At 27.2% G+C, this 24,378-nt stretch overlaps 1 protein-coding gene across 2 annotated transcripts in view; it reads left to right on the top strand.

The window, feature by feature from the left end:
* Window positions 1-153: 153 nt before the first annotated feature.
* LOC111034414 (inactive rhomboid protein 1) overlaps window positions 154-24,378 on the top strand; it is a 67,377-nt gene continuing 43,152 nt past the window's right edge. Inside the window, exon 1 of one of the 2 annotated variants that reach the window (XM_022315640.1) lies at window positions 154-1,040. The gene's annotated coding sequence lies outside the window, so the exon portion shown is untranslated. The remainder of the gene's footprint in view (window positions 1,041-24,378) is intronic. The other variant, XM_022315641.1, reaches the window with a different exon arrangement.

Genomic DNA, 24,378 nt, shown 5'->3' with positions numbered 1-24,378 from the left:
AGTATCTGCTATTGATTTTTCGGCGTCGTCCGCCGTCCGGGCGGTGGCGGAGACCGGGCGAGTCCAGTGGGGCGGCGGCGGGACCGTGGCGCCGGCGCCCGGGCTCCTGCGTGCCGCCGCCGCCGCGCGAACGTTGTGTGTTTCGCGTATAATGACGAACGCGACCGAAAGCTGTACGTTGACGACGAGCGAATATCCGGTGCGGGCGGTGGTGCGGACCGAGGCCGTAAAACGACAGCAGGAGAAGAACTACCGCGCCGTCGCTGCAACTCCGTCATCTTCATCATCGCACTAATATAAAATAATATTATTACAATCATAATAATAATAACAATAATGTTTCATATTTATCGCAATGATACACCTCCGCTGGTAACGTTACACGGATATTGTCGTAATAGTATTAGTACATACGTGCGGTGCACCAGCCTGTTATAAATTACAATAACAAGAATAATAATAATAAATACGTGTTATATTATTGTTATTATGATATCGTCGTAGTGTGCGCGAGTCGGTGTACGCGATTTCTACCACTGCGGCGACGGCCGTAACGTAAAAGTCGAAATTTCCAGTGAAATATATTATTATTATTATTATTATTATTATTATCGTCTCGCGCTCAACACGACGACGACAACGACGACGACGACGACGACGCCCGCGAACGCGTTGTTATAGTGTGCCGGTGGTGGTGCGTTAATCGCTGGCAAACCGTCGTGTAGTATAATATTCCAGTGATCATAATACGAGTCCACTGGTCTTATCGTACACAGTGTCGTCTTAGCCGTTTTTGTTAGTGTTGTCGTTGTCGTCGTCAAAATATCCATTCTCGGTCGGTTCGTCGTGTTCGTCCTGGCGTCGTCGTCGCGACCGGGCGATGGCCACAAGCGGTTTTCGGGCCTGCCGTCGCCGCCGCCGTCGTCGTAACGCGATCCGACAAAACAGCTGTCCGCCCGCCGACGTCGTCGTCGACGGACACGTCCCATACAGGTACGTTGTCTGCAAACGGTTCATCGTCGCTGCCGCAGCCGTACCGAGTGAGTATGATAATTTTATATTGTTATAACATTTTCTAACCCACCGACTACCTATAATATGTATTCAACACAACATCTTCGATACATAATATTGTACATAAAGGGTAGGTATAAATGCAACTTGTATATGACTCGTATATTTGAGAAAATCTTAGTGCGATGGGTAAGGGCCCTGACTTGTAACAGTATGTGGGTGTGTGTATATTTTCTTTTTCTTTACCATCCTCACTAGAAAATAATATAATATTATTACAATAGTCAAAATCTGACCATATATCTGATAATAGTCTTTTTTGTCAGTATATATAGTATATAGTATACATATTATTATGCGACATGTCATTAATTACGATACCTAAGAATCGTTCTGCGACCTACTTAAAAATCACAAATATACTAAAACAGGCGATGAACTTCTTTGGATCTGCACTCCTAATCAGCATTCTATAACTTATTTTATAGTATATGTAGTTGCACTGATCGAGTCATAACAACAACCACGACCACACATAATTGTGTGGACTTAGTTTTAGGGGGGGGGGGGGTCGGGGAGGGTCAGTGGTGCTAAAACCACACTATTGGATACGCTGAGTAAAATTGGTTTCTTTCTAAATCTAAAATAGTAAACAGTATATTGTTCCACACCCCCTACCCACCAAAAAAAATAATTGTCTGTTACCCCAAATGCTTACGTAAATGTGATATGATAATATTATGTGAGAGTACGAAGACGCTATTGTATGGAATCATATAATAGTAACATAATATTTCTATCTACAATTTTAAAATAAAAATGATAAATCATTATAACATAGAGTGTTGTATTTGACAAATTATTATATACATTATATTAAGAATATTTTCTAATGCGTGACGATGCATCTCATAGAAAAATTATGTAATACGTTACTACGTTGAACGAAAACGGTGATTTACTTAAGATTTTACATCGATCGGGTTTCACGCGAAAAAGCAATAATAATAATTATGATAATATCATGTATATTGTATAATAAAAACGAAGGTACTGTACACAAACTGAAACGTATTATAATAGTATGACGTTTGTTTAATAAAACGCCAACGCTGTATTGACTATTATACGGACTAGTGACTACCGAGTAACCGAGTACGACCTAACCACAATAATATAAATGGTTGCATTATAATAGTATATAATCATTATTCTGCAAAACCACTCTTGTAATGAGTATAATTGATACCGTAGTCGAATCTTGCATCTTGTAAGGTTTTCGGAATTTTATTTTAAATACTACTTAAATATTATAATATTATTTAGCTGCGGGTTTCATATTGCTTTGTTTTCAGTTTAAGGTCACGCTTGCGCTTCATCGTTCTGTGCTACGGCTTTCCACGAAAATGCCTACTTTCAACCGCAAACTTCCCAACTTTCCATCAGATTGATAATAAATAACCAAACTTGCCTCAAGTCTAAAACATTTCATTCACTGATCGTTTAACGTATAATATATTGTTTGCATTAACTATAATATCATAACGTATTCCTTTACGTCAGTACGTCACAATGTATAGGTATTACAATCGTATGACCATAAGAAGAAATAAAAAAGTGTATATTTAAAATAATTGGTTTAAAACAAGAATATTTAATCACCCTCGAAAACAATCTTTTTGTTTAGTACTTAATCAAAAATTAAATTTTAAATTGTATAGTTAGTTTTTAAATAGTAAAACGTTTTTAAAACTGTAATATTTAATATTATGCTGGTTGATCATAATTCTAGTTTTTTTAACTATCTGCATTTTTCCTATACAATTATAAAATATAGAAAATAATACTTGATGAAAAATAAATTATATTAAAAGGATATATTTCATAATTGTCTATATTACGTTATTACCAAACCCACCGACCACCATAGTATGTCATAACTGTTTGTACCAAAACTTAACAAATTTACCTATGTTATACTAAATAAAATAGAATAATAACTATGTATAAGTTCATTTTTGAACAAAAATATAAGTCTAATTATTAGGGTTTCCTAACTACATAAGAAGGTATTTAAGTTTCTAACTTTGAGGTATTGACCGTATTCAAAATATAATAGAGAAAAATGTAGTGTAAAATATAATCATTCATGTTGAACCATAGAATATATTACTATTTGAATTTATTTCTTACTCATTTAATAATTTAAAGTTGATATATTATTAATTTTATTTAATTTTCACTAATTTTAATAATGTAAAAGTCATAATTAATTAAAAATATAAAATTTAATTTAATTCTTTTTTATATTTTGATTCTATTAACATACCTTATGTTTAATTTAATGATATTGACTAAGAACCATTGTGTAAACATTATTTTCAATTTGCAAAACCTTTATGTTTCTAAGCTTAGACAACTGCTTACCAATTATGATATAAAAATAATATTCAACGCCAATGTTATTTAATATGTTATATCTTATTTAACGAAGATGTATATGGTATAGGTACTTGTAGCTTAAAATATATATTTACACTTCGAGTAAGTGGCATAGCCAGGGAAACCATATAATGCTCAATATTTTAAACTCAAACATTGTAAAGATAAAAGTGGCAAAAAAACAAACCACCTTACGGATATTATTCATTATTTAGGTCAGACAAAGTTGGGTGATTAGTTTTTGGGAATTAAGTTATTATCACATATACAAATGTACAGCTATATAGAACAAAAAATATTATCATAATATGTCTGAGGGCTGAAATTTGTCAATGATGTACCTGATTTGCCTATCTAAGACGCCGGGTGATGATTTTTACCGCAAATTGCATACGAACACTAACAACTTAATGACGTGCCTTAAACAAACGTACTAAACTTTTATAACCGATTTTGAAACGAAAAAGGGAAAAGTCAACAACGTGCACTAAGTATATCTAAGTCAATGTTATAGAAATACGTAAAGATAATACAATAATTTATTAGATAAGTAATTAGAAACATTTCATTAGAAACATTTAATTACTAAAACAATTAATGCTTTACATTAACATTGAGGATTTTAAATCGCTATAATGCTATATGTTAGTGATTATATATCATGATAATATTATTTATGATATTTCGAGAGAAATTTATTGAGTTTAATTTGAATTAATTCCATAATATTTGACTTTAATAAATCAAGTTATGTTAAATAAATTTAGGTGTTGTTAATATTTTCCATAAATTTTGTTTCAGTGATATAATATATGCTTAATACTCATTCAGACATTATTACATAAACATCTATTCACATAATAATAAATAATTTATATAATATATTTTGGATTGATCATTGATACATTCGTTTATTTATTTAATTTTTTTTTTTAATTTAACAATTACAGTAATGAGTTCATATTGAATCTTAACTTATTGCAATACATTGTTTATTGAAGTTAGTTGATACAGCTATAATAACAACCATCACATAAATTCCTATTTATAAAATATACTGTGTACTATGTGATTTTTACATTTCAATTAAGTAAGATAAAATTCATCATAACTATTTATAATAACATAACAACACTGGTATAGCTTTATAATCAACAACCATAAAACATTATCAATAGATATAATAATAGGTTTCATCTATGAATTTAAAAAAAATATTAAGTTCAAATCTTGTAATGAATGATTTTATTCTGTAGTCTTCTCAGTCGGCGGTGAAATTATATTTTCTATTTTTCTTATAATAACCAAAAGCTTCTACTTCAAATTTTCTGATTGTATAGCTCGAATGATTTATGAAGCAATTATTACTATGCCTATATATCATCATAAAAGTATCATATTACAATTACCTTTAACGTATAATTTGCATAATATGTATTTTTTTCAAAGAAATTGAATAATCTACTTATTTTTAACTAAAAAATTATACAGTATAATAGATAACATTGTATCACCATATAATATTATTGTATTACATAGTAATTATGGTATTGTACGTAAACATTAAAATATGACAAAATAAAGTAAAATTATTGTTTTAATTCAAATCTGATAAATATTTAACGTATATTATTGACGATCCCAAAATAAATTGTTTAAAATTAAGATTTTTAATGTAACAAATATCTTCAATGTAATTTTTAACATAATGATAATTGTTAATGTTATTTTTAAAAAGATAACAAATATACTATAAAAATTACTGGAATTAAAATTAAATGAGAAAATGAAAAAATCAATTTGCAGAATTCTTAATTCTTAAATATTTATTATTATAATAATTTTATAAATAAACATATACATTATGAAAATAATAATACTATTTTTTTAGTATCAGAAATTTAAATTAAATACCTTTATAAACACTAATTTTATTTCCTGAAATAAATATTATGATAAGTATAATATGGAATTAAAATTTGAAATTTCAACATAAATTATTTAATGTAAAAAGCATAGAAAATTATTATAATTCTTGTACATTTTTCTAACAAATAAAATATAATATACCACTATGACATTAAATATAAAATATAACTGCCGAGGGTTAACATGCTACTATACTTTTTTACTTCAAATAATAAACGTATATAACACAAATAGATAAAAAAAAAATAATAAAAATGTTTGAAATTATAAAGCCGAGAGAATAATATATAACGTTGGTAAGTACTTATATTAAATTCAAGCAGTACAAGAATAGCCAGAAAAAATAAAATGAGTACAGTACGTACGCAATTAAATTAAAAAGAAGAAAAAATAAAAAAAGATCAAAGAATAACCAATTTATAATGGACTTCTAAATTACTCAACTATATATTTTCATAATCGTGGTAGGTACTGTTTTAATTTATATGTTTTAATTATTCATTATATTTGTATGCACTGTAGCTAATAATTAAGTTGTTATACATTGTAACTTAAATTCACAAACGTGTTAAATTTATTATATTATTATTATGCACTATACAGTATACAATATTGAATATATCGTATATACCCGTAATGCTCGCTTTTTAACTCTCACTTCAAAGTGTGTACAGGACGTATTGCCAGTACTAGATTACCCATTAGGAGAAGTATAGGCTCCATCCTAGTTATAGGGATGCAAGAAAGCTGATATCAATTTTTTCTTTTAATTATTCATTTATAACAATAACGGAACAATAGTCAACATAAATTAACTTAACATCTATTGCAATAGAAAATATATTTGGGATTTTGTCAAAATATAAATACAACCAAGTATTCAAATTTACTTTAAGTCATTTTCTTTATTCAACTTTATTAAGAATCATTTTTTTTTTAATTAGAAAAATTAAAAAATCAAATCATTTTTTCTGTTAATTAATAAGAGTTTTAGTTAAATCATTTAATAAGCACTGTTTTTAAAATATTATTCATTAAAATAAATTGAAAATTTTTAGGATTTGTATATTTTCCAATATACAAAAATATACCTCTCATGTTTAAGTATCAATATTTTTGAATTACTGAGAACTTTTGTGAGACCAGTTTGTATTACATTTTTTAACTTTTTGACTAAGCCTAAACTTTTAGTTTTTATCAACACTTAAAAAAAACTGAAAAAATTGACTATTCAAAATGCCTATAAATAGCTTATTTTTTTCTACTTTATATAGTAGATAATACATATAATATAGGTATATATAATATTGTATAGGTGAAGTAAATTTGTTGGTTTTTCACAGTCATGTTTTATAATTAGGAACATATATAGACGATCGTTTAATTTATTGTTTACAATTTATTTGCATACAAATGACTTAAAAATGTATTGAATTTTTAACACAAATATATTTGAATTTACATACATTTAAACGGTATAACTCAGACTTTAACGAATCTAACAATTTGTGATGTAAATGCTAATAGTTATTAAGTACCTAATAAAAAATTTTTGTAGACATGTAATTATAATATTATATTATGAATTATTAACAGTAATTGTGCATACACATTGATTTGAACATGCTAATTAGTAAAAATAAAATTTCATTGTTAAATATATAATATAGCTACATTCTATCGTTAATGTGCTTGTTCCATAATTTTATTAATTTAGGTGTGATTGTAGTGAAGTAAAAATGTATTTCAAGAGTTTTTATAGTTACATTCTAGACTGTGTGTACACTACTACACTGTATAGTTACAATTTATTACCTAATATGAAATATTGACAAGGCTGGATAAAGTAGATGTATATAATATTTTACAGACTACCTACTACTAATCTTTTGATAGCTAGTATGTCGTGAGATGGTTCTTTTTTCATATATTTAATATTATACTTCGATAACTATAATACTCATGTATTAACTTTGGGAAAATTCGCACTTTTATTTTGCATTCCTAATTTTAACATTTTACATTTTTTTACCATGTTTTTGTTTGAATTCATGTTTTACATTACATATGCCAACAGTAATCACATATATGCAATATAAATATAATCAAATGTAATCCCATAGAATTGGAACTAGACTAATGAGTCATGAGGAAAATCGATTGCTGTAATAACAATAAAACGAAAGTACCATTACGAAGTATACTGTACATGTTTTGACAATCTAACAAAAATTAAAATGTGTAGGTCTTAAAATTTAAAAACGCTGCGATGACTAACTCAAAGATTGTGTTAGAACACAACTTAAATGTTTTATGGTAATTTTACCTGCATATTTCGGCGATCGTTTTATTAAATAACTAGCAATAATGTTAACATTGAAAAAATCATAACGTGAACACTTGGTATCCGTAAAATGTTTATAATACATTTCTTTTCGAAGCTTTAATTATTTTATATTTTTTTAGAAATTTTATGAAATACGTTACTTTAGTTACTTTATGAACAAGCGAACAGTTATAATTTAATAGTCTAGCACTTAAACGGAAAAATATTATTATTATATTATGGATTATAATATTATGTAATATGTATATAATATTATTATTTTATATATTTAGAAAAGTATAGTTGTACAGATAAATGTTCTATTTACCAGTATATTAATTTATTGCTGAATATTATAATGAAATTCAAAATATATTTTAATTTTACATATTCAGTTGTTCAGACAGTGAGCTAAATGTTTACTTATTATACTTATCCATTATTCATAGATAAACATTTATACAAGTTATAGACATCTTAAAAAAAAAACAAATATATTTTAAAAATTTAAAATTGTAAATACATAATAGATAATAATTTATACAAAGAATATATATTACATTCTATACAAACAATATTGTTTGTTTTATGATATAATAAACTATTTTGTAAAGCAAAATCATAAAACTGTATGGTTTTTAAACTTTATAATAATAAATCACAAAATCCTCAACTATTTAATAATTAGAAACATTCTTGGTTATATTAAGTATGGGGAGTTCTAAACTTTAAAAAATATATTAGCTGTTACTTATATACTATTCATAAATATTAAAATTGTTTTATGCTTATGATTTTTATTTTGAGGATATTCTGTGTTGTCTCTGATAGTCTGGCTACAAACGAGCACAGCATAACACATTTTAAATCCATAGCAATCCATTTTACTCCGTTGTTTTTAAAACTTAAATGCATTAACCTATTATATAATTTATAGGTAAAATTATCTATAAGAAATTTTAGGGCATCAATACAAGATTTTAATTGATATTTTAATTTTGAAGCAATAGTTATCTAAGAATTGTATTACTATGAAACAACACATACAAGAGGAGGTTATAGGATCTCTCGGAAAGGGTCCTGGTAAGGGGATTAGGTACCGATATTGGTTGTATCTGTCTTCCACACGTGCAACATCCATCAGTGTACCAATTGATGTAAAGACGAATTATAAAAATTACAATATAATATATTCTACAAATAGATTCAAATTTAGAGCGAAGTTCACATACATGAGATGACAAGGCCACTTTTTTCAATTTCATTTTTGTTAGTTTTTAAATAATATTTCAAACATTTTATAACTTTCAAATCAAATATTTGGTAATTAGGGAGGGAAATTCATAAAAGTGTCTTCATTGATATCATGAACACTTCACACGCTAAATTCATTTTTGCTTTTATATAAACAAAACCTATTCATTGCTTTGTGATATCGATCGTACTTATAGACGCAATATTACAGTAATAGTTACTATAAATTAGGACTTAGAAAGTAGAGTATTAAAAATTAATCAAATATATTTGAGGAGCTTAGATAGATTACCTTATATCAACATTTCACAATAATAAAGCTAATTTGAAACTTCACAGATACTTAATATTATCAATACCAAAACTGTGAAATCATGAAAGAAATGATTGAATAAAGTAACACTTAGAATTCATAAAAACAAAACTCACCATTAAAAAAATGGAAGAATACCATTATTATAACAATAAAAAAAGAATAGTAATAACCATCTATTATCAGGTTAATAAATACGCAATTAAAATACCAACAATCCAACCTCGTCACCAAAATTGTAAAATACCAACTCCAACACACATGCTACAAATGAAATTTAATTAAAGCCTATAAGTATTAAAATGTATAACGATCAAGTCCATTGAGATCAAATGGCCAAGGAATACCGAATCATGGGAAATGTTCATAAATCCAGCCTCGCTCCGTGATGCACTCAAAGAAGAAAATACTGTGCTACTGGTTACTCGCAGATAATCAATATATTATATCAAAATCGTACGTATACGAATTTCAAATATAATTGGTTCCCAGTATTTTCCAAACATTTTTATTCTTACTACAAGCACTTTTACGAACAACTAATAATTGATATAGATTTATGGTAGTGTACATAATATAATCGGTACCGATACGCTACACATTATCCATAGAATAGGTTAGGTTAGGTTTATAATTTATACATTTTTCCGTAATACGTATGAACTTTAGCCAAATATTGTAAATACTTCCATTTGATTAAAGTTGTAATTATAACTTATGTTTAATTTTAGAGTAGGGTTCTAACTATAGTTGTTGAATCCTTGACAGATATTATAAAAAAAAAGTTATGAACAATTATTATCCATTAAGTATTATTATAATAATGGATTATAATATTATTCTACTTGTCTTGGATGCATTATAAAAATATAAACATTCATTGTGACAAATTAACCAACTAATATAACTATAGAACAAATGATACATTAAATTGCTTAATTAAAATTGAAAATTAATAATACGTACAAACTTTTTATGTGATTATTAGGTTAATTTATTTAATGAGGAATCAAGAAAATATCGTTATGATTTATGTATTTTTTACCATCACAAATTAAAAAATATATACAATTGTACAAATATATTTTATATAAATGTATGTTAACGTACCATTTGTGTTACATATGAGTTTACTATGTATATAAGATATGGTTAGGTACAATATAGTACTGGGACTTTTTAACAATTATGAGTTAGTTTTCATGCTTTCATGCGATTATTTGATTAACATTAAGCTGTGTAAGATAAATAAATTATTTCATAGAAATATACATGTTTTAACTATAGCAGATATAAAGCTATTGAACAAAAATTCAGTTTTTTAATTTAGCATAAAAAAATTAACGATACCTTTATGGCTTTATTCTACAAATACAATTTTTTTTTATTCTTATATTTTTGTTTTGATTTTAATAAACGAATCATGTTCAACACTATATAGTTACTATATAGTGCAGCATGTATTGCTTTACAATCAATATCATATCAACCAGACTTAAAAAAACGTTCAACCAATATGAAGCAAAAGGTTTCTAGCAAACAATATATTATAATTTAATTTTTTTTTACTACATTATTTTCATTTTTTCCTTAATTTTCTACATTATAATCATATTTTTTTCATTTGTATTTTGCATTTGTATTTATCTGTGTCAATAAAAATAATTATGGCAAGGCCGAAAATTTGATTTTGAATGACGTCATAAATTGGCACGTTGAAAAAATCCTATTTGCCATCCCTTATATAGTACCTAGTATAATTTGTCAATTGATTTTTGTATTGAAACAGTATATTTTATATTTTATAAAAAAAATAAAAATCAGAAGTACATAATTATAATATAATGGTTCTTATATTGCACATCTCAGCATACTGTCAGGTACTTTGCATTCCATATTCTGAGCTAAGTTTCTTTCACTTAATGGTTTTGATAAGTTTTATTATTAATTGGATACATACAATATACATCATTAGTTTCACCGATTTGATTATAAATGTATTCCCTTGTGAAATCCTCAACTAATGTAGGTTACTTTGCTTATTTATTTTAATATTAATAAATGATAAAAGTTATATAACTTCAATCGTTAAATAATACATTTTTTCTTTACTTCTTATAAAACAATTATAACTTGTAAGTTATAATTTATACGAGTATTAAGTATGAACTAGAAATAGGTATTGATATATTATTGATATGTAAGTTACATGAATTTGTCGAAAAGGAAATAATTTTGAATGTGAAATATGCGAAATAAAACTACCTACATATATACTTTTTCTGTTTATTTTTATAAATTTATTTTTTATTTACTTAGAAACTTAGGATACGTTAAGGCTTTACAAGTTTAATGGTGTTTTGAAAATATTTAAAGATATAGTTCTTCTTTCTTTTCCACTTAAGTATTAGTAATAAATTGGTATATTTCACCATAAATTATATGAATTCTGATTGGAGTTATTATTTTTAATTTTAAACAAGACAATTTGAAATTTTTTAAATAACTACTAACTTTGTTGAGGTTTGACTAAAAATTAATCCACAAGCATATTAATATTATACAAGTGATGACGGAGCTTTTACTACATTTTATCATCGTATATTAAATATAATATTATACGTATTATTACCACAGTGACCTTTGTTTGAATTTTAAATACATTAGGTTTAGTCAGGACTGGATTAACCTATTGAACATTTAAGCTAGAGCCTTAAGCTTTTGACATTTTTGATCATTTACTGGTGCACAGTACACAGTCTTGTTAAATAGATTATGTATACAATTTTAATATACAATATACACTATTTCGTGTATTAAGTTATAATAGAATCACTAAAATGTTTCTCTTTTTAGTACTTTTTTAAAAGAGCTTTTAGATAGATTTATATGAATCTTTTTTTATTTTACTATTTTTTGAAGAGACATTTTCTACTTTGATATAGTTTACTATTAAATACTAAATTTTACGTATAGTTACTCCATATTGGCCAATGATTGAAAGTCACAAATATGTAATTTAAGATATATCATAATTTATTAGTTGAAGTGGCCTGGTGTGGAGCCGTGGTAGTATTCAGTCACGAAAAATGCTCTGAGTGCAAACATCTTCCGGTGTCACTAGTTCTCAGATAAGTGACCATCCAGATTTTTTAGTGACAAATCCTCGCCACACATACATGTGTTCCAAAACCAACTATACCCCATGCCCTACAAACAGCTAATGGCCATATTTGCCGGGCTTAAGATCAATAAAAATAAAAATAAATTAACTGAAATACAAAGAGTAGTTTTTAATCAAATGATAAAAATAAAATGTCCTAAATAAAATCTCGACCATAATTTTTGGGAAACAGAGTTCTGAATCATTTATCGTATTATAGTTTCTTTGATTTTAAATTTCGAAATGTCCTTTGCAATTGTTACTCAATTTATGTATTTAAGCTTTTTATTAAAAAGGGTTGAAAAAAATGTGATAAAAAATCAATTTTTATTGTTGTTTCTTTATAGTTGAAAATATTGATACTTAAACACATGTATATTATTTTTAATGATTTAATTAATTATTTTAAGTATTGTTCCAATCAATTAAAATAACATAGACCTAACACAAACATTACCTTATAAATTCCAATAATCTGTTATGTTAACTTTTCACAGTAAAATAGCTTATTAAACAAAAAAAGTAACGTTATCGCGTGGAATTAGATTAGTTTTTCTTTATCGAATTAATTAAAAATCAAAATGAGTAACATTTCCATAATAATCTGCAGGCATTTTAATACAATGAGTATTGCACTCGAAGAGATGATTATTGATTAATAATGTATCAGAATGCATTAGAAATAGAATTTCCTGGTAGAATATCAGGTAGGTGGATTACGTGTATTGAAAAACGGAAGCTGATTATCAGTTATATACATATATAATACTTATGACTGAAAAGTTATGCATGTGACATACATTGTAATATTATAGGTACGAGATTTTTATCAGATAAAGAAATACGAATCCTTTCCCTATAATATAAATTAGGACTTAAATATTGACTTATCGAATATAATATATCAATGAAAGACACAAATAACAATTATATACTGTTATAGGTAATGCATAAGTACGTGAAATAGAGTTGAAACTATACTTTATTTTGTATTCCTCGTTAATACAAATAAAATCTTAAATAAATTGACAAAGTTTAACTATTATTGGCATACGATTATAAGCAGCGTTAAGCTAAAATAACTTTATGGTTTATGTTTATAATGATTATATAGATAGTTTAAAACATCTATACATTTCAATAAATATTTATTCATTTTTTTTTAAATTTTATAAAACAAACTGTCCCTGGCGTCTGTGGCCTTTGGACGTAACAGTACATTATCTATAAATATTACACACTACATTATTTAACGATATACAGAATATATCCATTCAGTATGTCCTATAACCTATATGTACATAATAATATATTTTATAGAATAATAGAAATAAACTAAACAAAATTAATCACGGATAATAAAATTGCATTTTACTAATGGATATATGGGTGATTTGAGTGGTAAGAAGGGCTTGTGGGGATAAGTGACCCCAGTTTTGATATTAGTATTATAATAGTTTATGCTATTTGTGGACGAACTACAAAAATAAAGGGCTAAATTATCCCTAATTTTTTAATTGAAATTGCGCCACTGCTAATGGAGTATGACTGATTTCACTAAATATTTTTTCATGAATCAGTTATTCATCAATGATCAATAATACTTACATCATTTAAGTAGGTAGGTACTAAAATTTCAATGAATGCTTATTTGTTAGAATTTATTAATGTGATCGTTATAAGCTTAAACATCCGTTAATCATAGAGTTTTTTGCTCAACACTAGCTCATTATAATAAATTCATATAAACATACCTACTTTTAGAACACAGACGAGTACTCGGTACCATAATCTGATTTCTGGAATTTTCAATTTTTAGACTGAATTGGAAATGTATTCATTATTACAGTATTGATTACATATATTTTTTTTTTCCGATAACGAGGCGATGGAATACGTGGTCGAGCTAAAAAATCTACAACTACTAAGCGGGCATGCGGTTTGCAAATTGCCCTTTGTAGCGTCAATGCGCCATGTGTGTGTGTGAGAGTTTATGAGTATATTTGTTTATGTCCTGTTATCAAAAACAAAAATGTTTATTTTGTATACTTTAACGGTTTTAATTTAAAAGGTAAAAATAAACATCTTTTTTATATTATGTTCAACCGTAACTGGGTAAATATATCCTACAGTGCCTTTGTACATTTGTACACAGCAGGATGTCGAAAATCAATCGTAGGCGTCACACACATACAACTTGCAGTACCCATAGGTAGGTTCGTTTTCGTATTGAAACTAAAACCCGTCAGTTCCACGATATAATGCTCATCCTTCTTCATATATAACAGACGGCAAATCAATTCCCGTAGGGTTTTATCACTGAGATTCAACCGTGTGGGTTGTATTGACAAATTAACGTTATTTGTGTTTAAAAAAAACAACGGCGACTGATTTTTTTTTTGTCGTGTCGTACACTTCTACCTTCACGCGGATTTTATGTCAATATCATAAAAAAAATGTTTGAACCAAATATGTAATATTTACCTTTTTAAATCTTAAAATAAAATGCTGTTCAATGCAATTCAATATAGTCGATGAAGTCGGACTTCCAATAATAATATTTTATACAAATAGAAAAATAATACATCATATTGTATGTTACATAATCACCTAACAGCAGTTTTTATGCCCTTTAATACTGATCTGTGTCTTCGGCAAAATAGTACGATAAATCCGCTTAATATTATATTGAATTTGTATTACCTGTTTGTGCTGTCTTAGCCCAGCAGTACATTATAATTTAGGTACCTACTGTGTGATTCACCAACCATGGGCTCACCACAATATTTTCCTTTGTACTCATTACTAAAAATATTGCAGTGGTTTTTATTTGAAAAATAGAAATTATTTGTTTCACTACAGGGTATTTATTAAATAGTATAAAAAATCTTACTAGTTGGAAATATGGTACACAAGATCGATTCCAATAGCCACAATTTTAACAAATTCATTTCTAAACTAAAAAAATAGGAGTGAGCATAAGATGCTTGGTGAATCACCCTGTATATTATATACATAGGTAATCGATTCATATAATATTGTATAACAATATATATCTACCTATATATTATAAGCAATATATGGACAACGACGCGAAGACTTATTATATCATTATCAACTACTCGTTTCCCGATCGTTTCGTCGCTTGTTCAACGTAATATATTGTAATAATGACATCGAAAAAAATATTACATACCTACCTATATTATGGTTATATTTTTTCATCATATTGTATAGATTTTATACGGCAGTACATACAACAGTAATAATGCGGATTACAAAACGTTTCGAGTGGATAGGCATGTGCAAGTTATCGAGTGGGACCGTTCTTGTAATATATTATATATGGAATAGGATATGTCTTAATACATACACACACACATACATACATACACATACAACACACATACATACATATATATATATAAATATAAATATATGTAATATATACCTATATATTATATAAACGAGCGCTAATTACGCGTATAATATTCTCGTTGGAAAAGTCGATAACTTCGACAGGGGCGGCGGCTGCGGTACTACCAGAATATGTGTGTGTGTGTGTGTACATAGTGTCGTTATCGTGCCATTGTTCCTTCGTCGATCGAGCACAAAAACGTTTTCAGTACCGTGGGAAATTCACGCTGCACATACACATTATAATATGTGAGTGCAATTTATTCACAAATCGTCGTGTGTGGCTGCACCGCAGGAATTGATCTTCGCCGAAAACCAGCATGTAAAAATAATACCAAAATATACCCACTTGATTTTGTCCACAATGGAAAGTACGAAATTTTAAACATTTTATTCGAGTACAATATTATCATTTATTATGTCATAATAATTAATTGTGTGTTAGAAAGAAAATCAAATGTATGATCACGATGGTGAATTCTTTAGGTTTGTTTTAAACGACACATTCTGTTTTAAATTCCTATGTGTAACGAAGAAAACGGAATAATAATCTTTCGAAGATGTTGAACTTTGATACATAAAGTACATAAAGTGTTAGATCCATCATTGAATTATATTCTAGCATGAGCACTATTATCCTATCGTAAATTTAGACGAATTTCAACATGGTATCTAATATACATGTATCTATTACACGAAACTGACTTAAAACCCAATCAAAATTGATCTGTGAATAAAACTATATAAAAGTTTAAGTACATGGGTCTTAGAGAGGTGGGAATACCTTGCACATTTTTACAGAACTATTTCTCAGAGTTAAACATTAAATCTTTATAAAATATTAATAAACTGTTAGTTAATATTGTTGGTGCATATTATACATACAAATGTTAATCCATTTTCAGCAAAATGTTGTTAATCTGTCAAATTAAGATTAAAAATTATTGTTTAAAAAATGTATAAAACATTAGAAAAAAATAGAAATTACAATAGTGAAATATTTATTTATTCAGAGTTAGGTCAATAACTTAATTTTGTTTTTTTCGCAAAACTGTGTAAGTATTCAGGGTGGATCATGAGGTTTTATCCCCCGAGGCTTGTGCAAGTTATTAAATAATGATTATAATAACAAAATAAAAACGTCCATATCTGGTCAACAGAACGTCATTACACACAGAAAAACGCTACGGAAAAAATCGACCGAGAAATACGATGGTCGTAAAAATGCACCTCGCACGATATTTTATATCTAATAATATAATCATGTACAGTGGCGTGGACCGGGACATGACCTCTTCGTAACGAGAAAAAAAAAATAAAATACAGAAAAAACACAACGAATATACCGAGAAAAAAATGGATTAAACGGAGGCGAACACGTCACAGCCGCAATGACACTCTGTATACGCCAAGTAGTCCTTATATTTTCGTATATATTATACCGTAGCGAGTCGGGCGAGAGGGAAAGATCCTCTAAAACGTGGTGGCAGCAAAAGTATTACGGGCGGGGTGAGCGAGGGGTTGGAGGGTTGTGAGAGAGTCGCGCGGCGGTGGTGGAGTGAAAGAGAGAAAAAAATCGACCGGCGTGTCCGGAAAACGCCTACGCTTCTACGGCTGATCAGACAGGCAGCGCGCAAAAGGACCGAAGCTGTACACGCTCGACGCCGCCACCGCTGCCGCCGCCGGTCTCTCGTCGGTTTACCACCTCGGCCGCGAAGTTTTGCCACTGTATATTATAGTCGCTGTTGCCGCATTGTGCGCTAGTGTTTGTTCGACCCTCCTAAAAAAAAAAAAAAAACTTTACGATAAACAGCCCCTAAACGCCTTTACCCTCGACCAACGAAAGAGGCGCCGACCGTATAATATGATGTGTATGTATGGAGACGTGCACGACTAGAATTTTGGCCTGTGGTATTTTTTTGGGCCCCTTCTTTAATTGGTTCTTTCCTAACAAGACAGGCAATGTTAATAACTTATGCGTGTATACGGTACATAGGTGTAATTTTGTTTATCCTTTCGGAGTACATTTAAAAATAAAACTTTAATATCATACGATAATATGAATAACATAAAATAGTATATTATTGCACACCCCTCTATTACTTAAATGATTATCTAACTAAACATTTGAAGCAATTTATTGATCTGTTTAAACAGTAGAACTGAAGATTTCAAACGGTTTTTGGGTCATGAGACTTCTGCTATTATGATCGATAGTTTTCGCACACATATTTAAAATATAATTGTGCCTACGATACATTGTATTATGTAATGACACAAATTCTTATACATTTTTTTCATCACATATTTGAGATAAATTTTCATTTTAGTAACAACAGATAAAATACGGGCTTATGACTCTAGGGTTTAACTTTTATTAACGATTAAATAATATCAGGAGGTGACGCACACAAGGTCCCCCCTGCGCAAGCCTAAGTATATATAGCATTATTTCGGATGTGCAGGACGAATCGCGTGGGAGTGATCGAGCGACATAGGGTAGGACGAGTGGGAGACGGACCCACATATAATACAATATGCGACATAAACTAATATCGCCCTTCGATATATTATTGTACATATTTTGTCTCTGAGATTGGTTTGAAATGCAACCACGTTGAATTCTCGATTTTGCGACAAATCAATACTCCGGGTACATATATAATTATTTCATAAAATATTATTATTCATAGACGGCCATGTAGACGCCCAACATTATTTGGACGCTCAATGTCTCGGTAATATTATCAAAAATAAGTCGTATATTATTATGATATAATTTATGTATAGGCGATGTTATAATATTTTATCGTAAACGAAACGAATAAGATATTCGAATGAGTTTATTATTTATTGTATATAGATCGCGTTGTGTGACGTCTATATTATTATACGAGTAGAAAAGAAAAAGAATTTATGATTTCTATTTTTCCTTTTTATTTCTTTATGTACTTTTCAATAAGTATCGATATGGCGAAGTTCATTATTTATAGAATTGCCATTTTAAACCACTCAATATCTGCTCGTCATTAATATACTCGTTTAATTCTCTAAAAATTAATAGGTACGTCATTTCGCTACAGTAAATATTTTTTTATCGATATTGTAAAATGCATTATTAATGGTAGTCGTAAATGTAGTTAAATGTTTTTTATTTATTATAATATCAAAATTTACTAACAATATTTAATATTATTTTACTGTTTTGTGTTATACATTTATTCTAATCCTAGGATTTAAGGTTTTTTTTTTTTTTTAAATGTCAGTTATTTTTTATGAAATTAAATAAATTAAAATAACTCAATTTATTTTGTATTCTTATACTTGACGACCAGTTACATCTAATTTTTCTTTTATTAAATAGCATATTCATTTATTCAATGAATTGGACTTTTAACGACAGCAAAATGAAATAACACAGTAGTACATTTATATGTATAAAGATCGGAGGTTTTGCACACGTCTCATTTCTCCATTAAACCGTATAGTTGTATATTGGTACTATTAAAAAACAAATTTGATAGCAATGATAAATTATTAACATTCAAAAATCGAAATTAATGAAACTTGGTTATGCAAGTGCTATAAATTTTAATAATAAAAAGTTCTGCAAAACATTGTTAGTAACGGTTTTTAAAATATACATATAGATATATAATATATATATTAGAATTATGACCTATAGAGTGTAAGTAACTTTTAATTAAAATGAAAATTCTTATGAATTACATTTTTACAAGTAATTACAAATAAATTTAAAAATAATATTTTATGACGTACATCAGCCTATTTTTTAAGCTGTTTTTGAAATACTTTGCAATAGTCTTAAAGTTTAATTTAAAACATTTCAGTAATTAAACTATAATATTTTGTATTCTAATTTTTTGCCTCGTAATATTTCAAGTGAGATAAATGAAAAAATATTGAGCTTGTATTCTTCGTAAAACTATGATTATACAATGTGTGATGAATTTTAATTATGATAGTCATATAATATTATAATGTTATATTGACATAAATTTAAAGTTTAAATTTAATTAACCTATCCACTGAATATAAATTCTAATTTTGATATTTTAACATTAAATTTAATTGAAATTAAAAATGCAAAACTCGTTTTAAAGAACATCGCATTTTGTTGCATCTTATTAGAATACGTTCATATTAAATATATTATAATGAATTTCACATAGGTTGTAAGTTAAGTTAATATCATAAAATTAAAATCTCAAATTATTCCTATATTACACAGTTCATTAAAGTTTTACTCTCAGGTATTTTAAAATTAAACGTAGGCTCGATAGTCGATAATAAGTACTTATAAATTATATTTTAAACTGCATAAGTCTAGTACAATAAATATATTGCATAATATAAAATAATAATTCAACGAATTACGCTGTTTCCAATAATTAACAGGACAAATTGCAACTGGTCATTTATTAGAATACATTTTGTCAAACCCAAATCAAATAGTTTGGTATTGTAAGTACATATAAACTATGGTTAATAATATAACAAGCAATATTACAACTATTTCGAAATTCACAGTACATAATGGCCAAAATGGAGTATTCATGAAAATTATAACCATGAAAATATCTGTCTTTTCGTTTTTGAAAATACCTGATTTTAGTTACCTGACGCTTGTTACCCAAAGCTAACTTTTTATTTAACTCATGAAATTAGACGTTTTACATAGTTGGCGTTATAATTATTTGTGTATTTAAAATAAATTCCGATATAAATAGATACTATTTTGAAATATTCCTGTTTTTTGATATTATTATATTTGACTTACTTAAGTCTTCACGCTAAACTCATTTTATGTTAATATCTATAAACTTCTTCTAAAAACTTCCTCTAAATCTTCATGTACCATAAAATAACATGCGATTAATTGGATATCGGATATTAAAATGTATATGTCTATGTAGACTTAAGCAGGTTACTGTTATCAAGAGAGATTTGTCATTTGTGTCGAGAGAACCAAAATTGTACAGTAAAAAGTTGAAAACATACATTTTGCTACTATTTGCTTTTAGAGTACGATGATTAATTGCATTCAGATTTATACAGACATCAAAAGTCAAACGTAATAAGTTAAAGCTAGCGCAATGAAACACTATTATAGGTATAGAAACCTGAGGTTACTAACCACCCTACAAGTAAAAGGTAATAATTATATAATCCCCCCCCCCCCAATCGTATTATTGATGTTATATGTTCTTTAGTAGTTTAATACATCACCCTTGTATTTCCTTATTTAATTCATCTAATAGCACTTTAAACAAATCTAAATATTATACAATATATTAATATTATTCATTTGAATTGCTATAGACTAATATTTACATTGAAAATATTAATTTAATTATACCCCCTAAGATGTTTTCAAACTATACACCATTGTATACGTTTTTAGTTCTATGAAGAATGAGTCAATCAATACAATTAATGTTTTCAATGTACTTTTCTAAATATGTAAAGCCATTCAGGGTTTAGCTAGTATTTGCTGCCACTTTTATACAGTTATTTATCAACTAATTATCTAAATACCTTTCAATGATTATATCTAAAACAATATAAGCACAATTTCAATATATATTTTTACATTAAATGGGTAGGTATTTTTCAAGCAAAAAACTGTTTTTAATTCATCAAAAATCATGATTTTAATAATATTGTGTTCTAAATTATTTTTGTTATTCATATACAGTAATATCAGCCTAATCTGATACTTTATCAATTTGTATTATTGATAATAATTGACTCGGTGACTAGGGCCATTGGCTACAATACATGTTATATAATTTTTACTTTAGGGAATTGTTACACTAAGTAGAAACTTATAACTATATAGTATAGAAAAAGAATACATATAAAATTAATAGTCATAAATTAGGTATATGCTAATACATTATACATTTATAATACACTTTTTTAATTTAAATATCATTTTAATAACGATATAAATAATTGTATTATATCTAACAATAAACACGTGTTTTAATTCTAAGCATATCATTGAACACCTTTAACTGATATCTTCAATGGCTGTTGCTGCCACGGCTGTACTTTTTAATTAAAAAACACGTGTGTAGTTACACTGTACCTATATAAATATTGCTAATAGGCAAGATGTGACATTTCAAAATTCACTCAATGATAAACTGATTTATAAACAAATATATAAAATTAATTAACTTATGAACAACTTTGGTGGAAGTTAATAATTAATTTATACATATTTCAATACAATCAGAATTGTAATTACTTAGCACAATCACAAACTGTATAATTGTACATTTAATCTGGACAAAAAGCTATAATATATGTTTAATAATAATAGATATAAAATTTTTTTTTAATTTTTTAATTTCAAATCGAACAATATAATGGCAAGCACATACATAATTCTATATAGTTATACATTTTTATTTTCATTTGAAAAAATAGTTTTAATTGAATAATTAAATAAAAATAAACGTAGATAATGTTTATCAATCATAATAATTATATTATGATTATAATTATTATAAAATGACAATTTGTGTTGTGTTTTGTAAAAACTTATAAGACGGCGTCTTAAATATACAATATCACTACATATATGTGTAGATTTTATTTAATCGTATTGTGATGACAAGAATAATTAATATACCTATCTACTTTATGATGTGATATAATTTGATAACTGTATGATAAAAATCATTATTTGATGGATCTCCTGAGATTCAGCTTATATTTATAATTGTAGAGTTCTTTCATATGTTCGTATTTATATTGATTTTCATTGGTTTTAATGAAAAATCATCACATTCAATAAATGTTGGTAAAGTTTTTGAACAACTATTTAAAATAATAAAATAAACATATTTTTTTTTTACAGACATCATTAGAAAACCGGCAAACCCCAATTAATTAAAACCATTTTACTTTATAACTTATTAATATTAATTGTTATCTGAGTCTAACCTCCCATGTTCTAAAAAATAATTGAAAAAAATGTTCCTCTACTAAGGTTTATTTTAGATTTTAAAATAAATTGTTCAATTACAATTTTGCGTCTCAGAAACTAAAATGTTTGTATCGTAATTTTATAAAATCTTGTTTAAGTTTTGTAATATTGTATTTTATAAACCGTTTTATAATTTAATAGGATAAAAGTTTTTTTTTAAACTATTAAGATTAGTTTAATGAATATTAATTAGTATGAGCATCATTATCCTCTGAATTGAAATAAAATCATACTTCTGTAAGTTAGGTTCTCTATTAGATTATAAATATAATATACTCATTTTTGAAAAACATAGTAGATAATGTTTCAAATGCCACTGATATGCATCCTAATAAGTAATAACTATTAACTATACAACATTTTTCAACTAAAATTAATGGAAATATTAGATTGAATGTATACTGAGATACCTTAACGTCTTTATATTATGTACCTACCTTTTAATTGCAATTATAAATACTGTTATTTTTCATTTTATAAATTACTTTCTCAGTCTTAATTGATTTCTTTCATACACAATATTATACACAATAATTGAGCATAGGATGGTAAAGTGGACACTCTTTAATTTTCGACCAATATTATTAGTACCTAATAGGCTAAAAGCATTTGTTCGATCGCTTGTTTTTTCATGAGTTACACACTTACACATCAAGAGGAATTTCGTTTTCATTAGAAATGTTATATTATACATAATAATAGATTTAAATATTTTAAACCACTTGTTACAACACAATACCCATTTGATTCTAATTTCTAAATCCTAAATTAGTAGTTTATTCCATGAATTTCTTCTTTGTATTTTTAAATGTATTTATTTTGTAATTTGATGTGTTAGAAATGTAGTCAACAGAAGTTTATTGTTTAGGAAACATAAGCTCAATGTGTAAACCAAAAAAAATTATTGAATATCACTTATAGAGACATAACCTACAAATTCAATTGAACTCTATTATTTTAAACATTTTTCCTCTCTCAAATCTTATAACAAAAACAATAATGTACCAAAAAGTTATATTGTTGTTGGATAATAGTTTGGTAAATTGTTGAAAGAATTATAATTACTATTAGTACAACAGTAGTACTTAAAACTTTGGGATATTTTATACAGAAAGTTTCAAAGTTATTGCTTTATAATTAACCCAAGTAAAGCCACTATTTGAAGGGTCGATGTTGAGTGCTGACCATATTTTGGGTAGGTACTTTCATTATTTATTCGTCATATACGTTTAGGACAAATTCTTCGTTTTTTCGATATTGTACCTATATTATACATGTATTATATAAATTAATATCAATCAAAATAGTTTGAAATCGTCATACAATGGAATACATCTGAAATATTTAAGAAAATAACTGACCCCTTCAAATACTTATACATAACTTAATACGAGGTATACAATTATATATAATATAAAATATGTATATATATTTTTTTTTTTATTAGAATTGAGACTTCGACTACTAAGGTCATCAGCCTGGTTCTGTGTGTGGGGGGG

This window comes from Myzus persicae, unplaced genomic scaffold, assembly GCF_001856785.1.
Source record: "Myzus persicae strain clone G006 unplaced genomic scaffold, MPER_G0061.0, whole genome shotgun sequence".
NCBI lineage: Eukaryota > Metazoa > Arthropoda > Insecta > Hemiptera > Aphididae > Myzus > Myzus persicae.
Note: the sequence above shows the minus strand (reverse complement) of the source record. Positions and strands in the feature narration are given on the sequence as shown.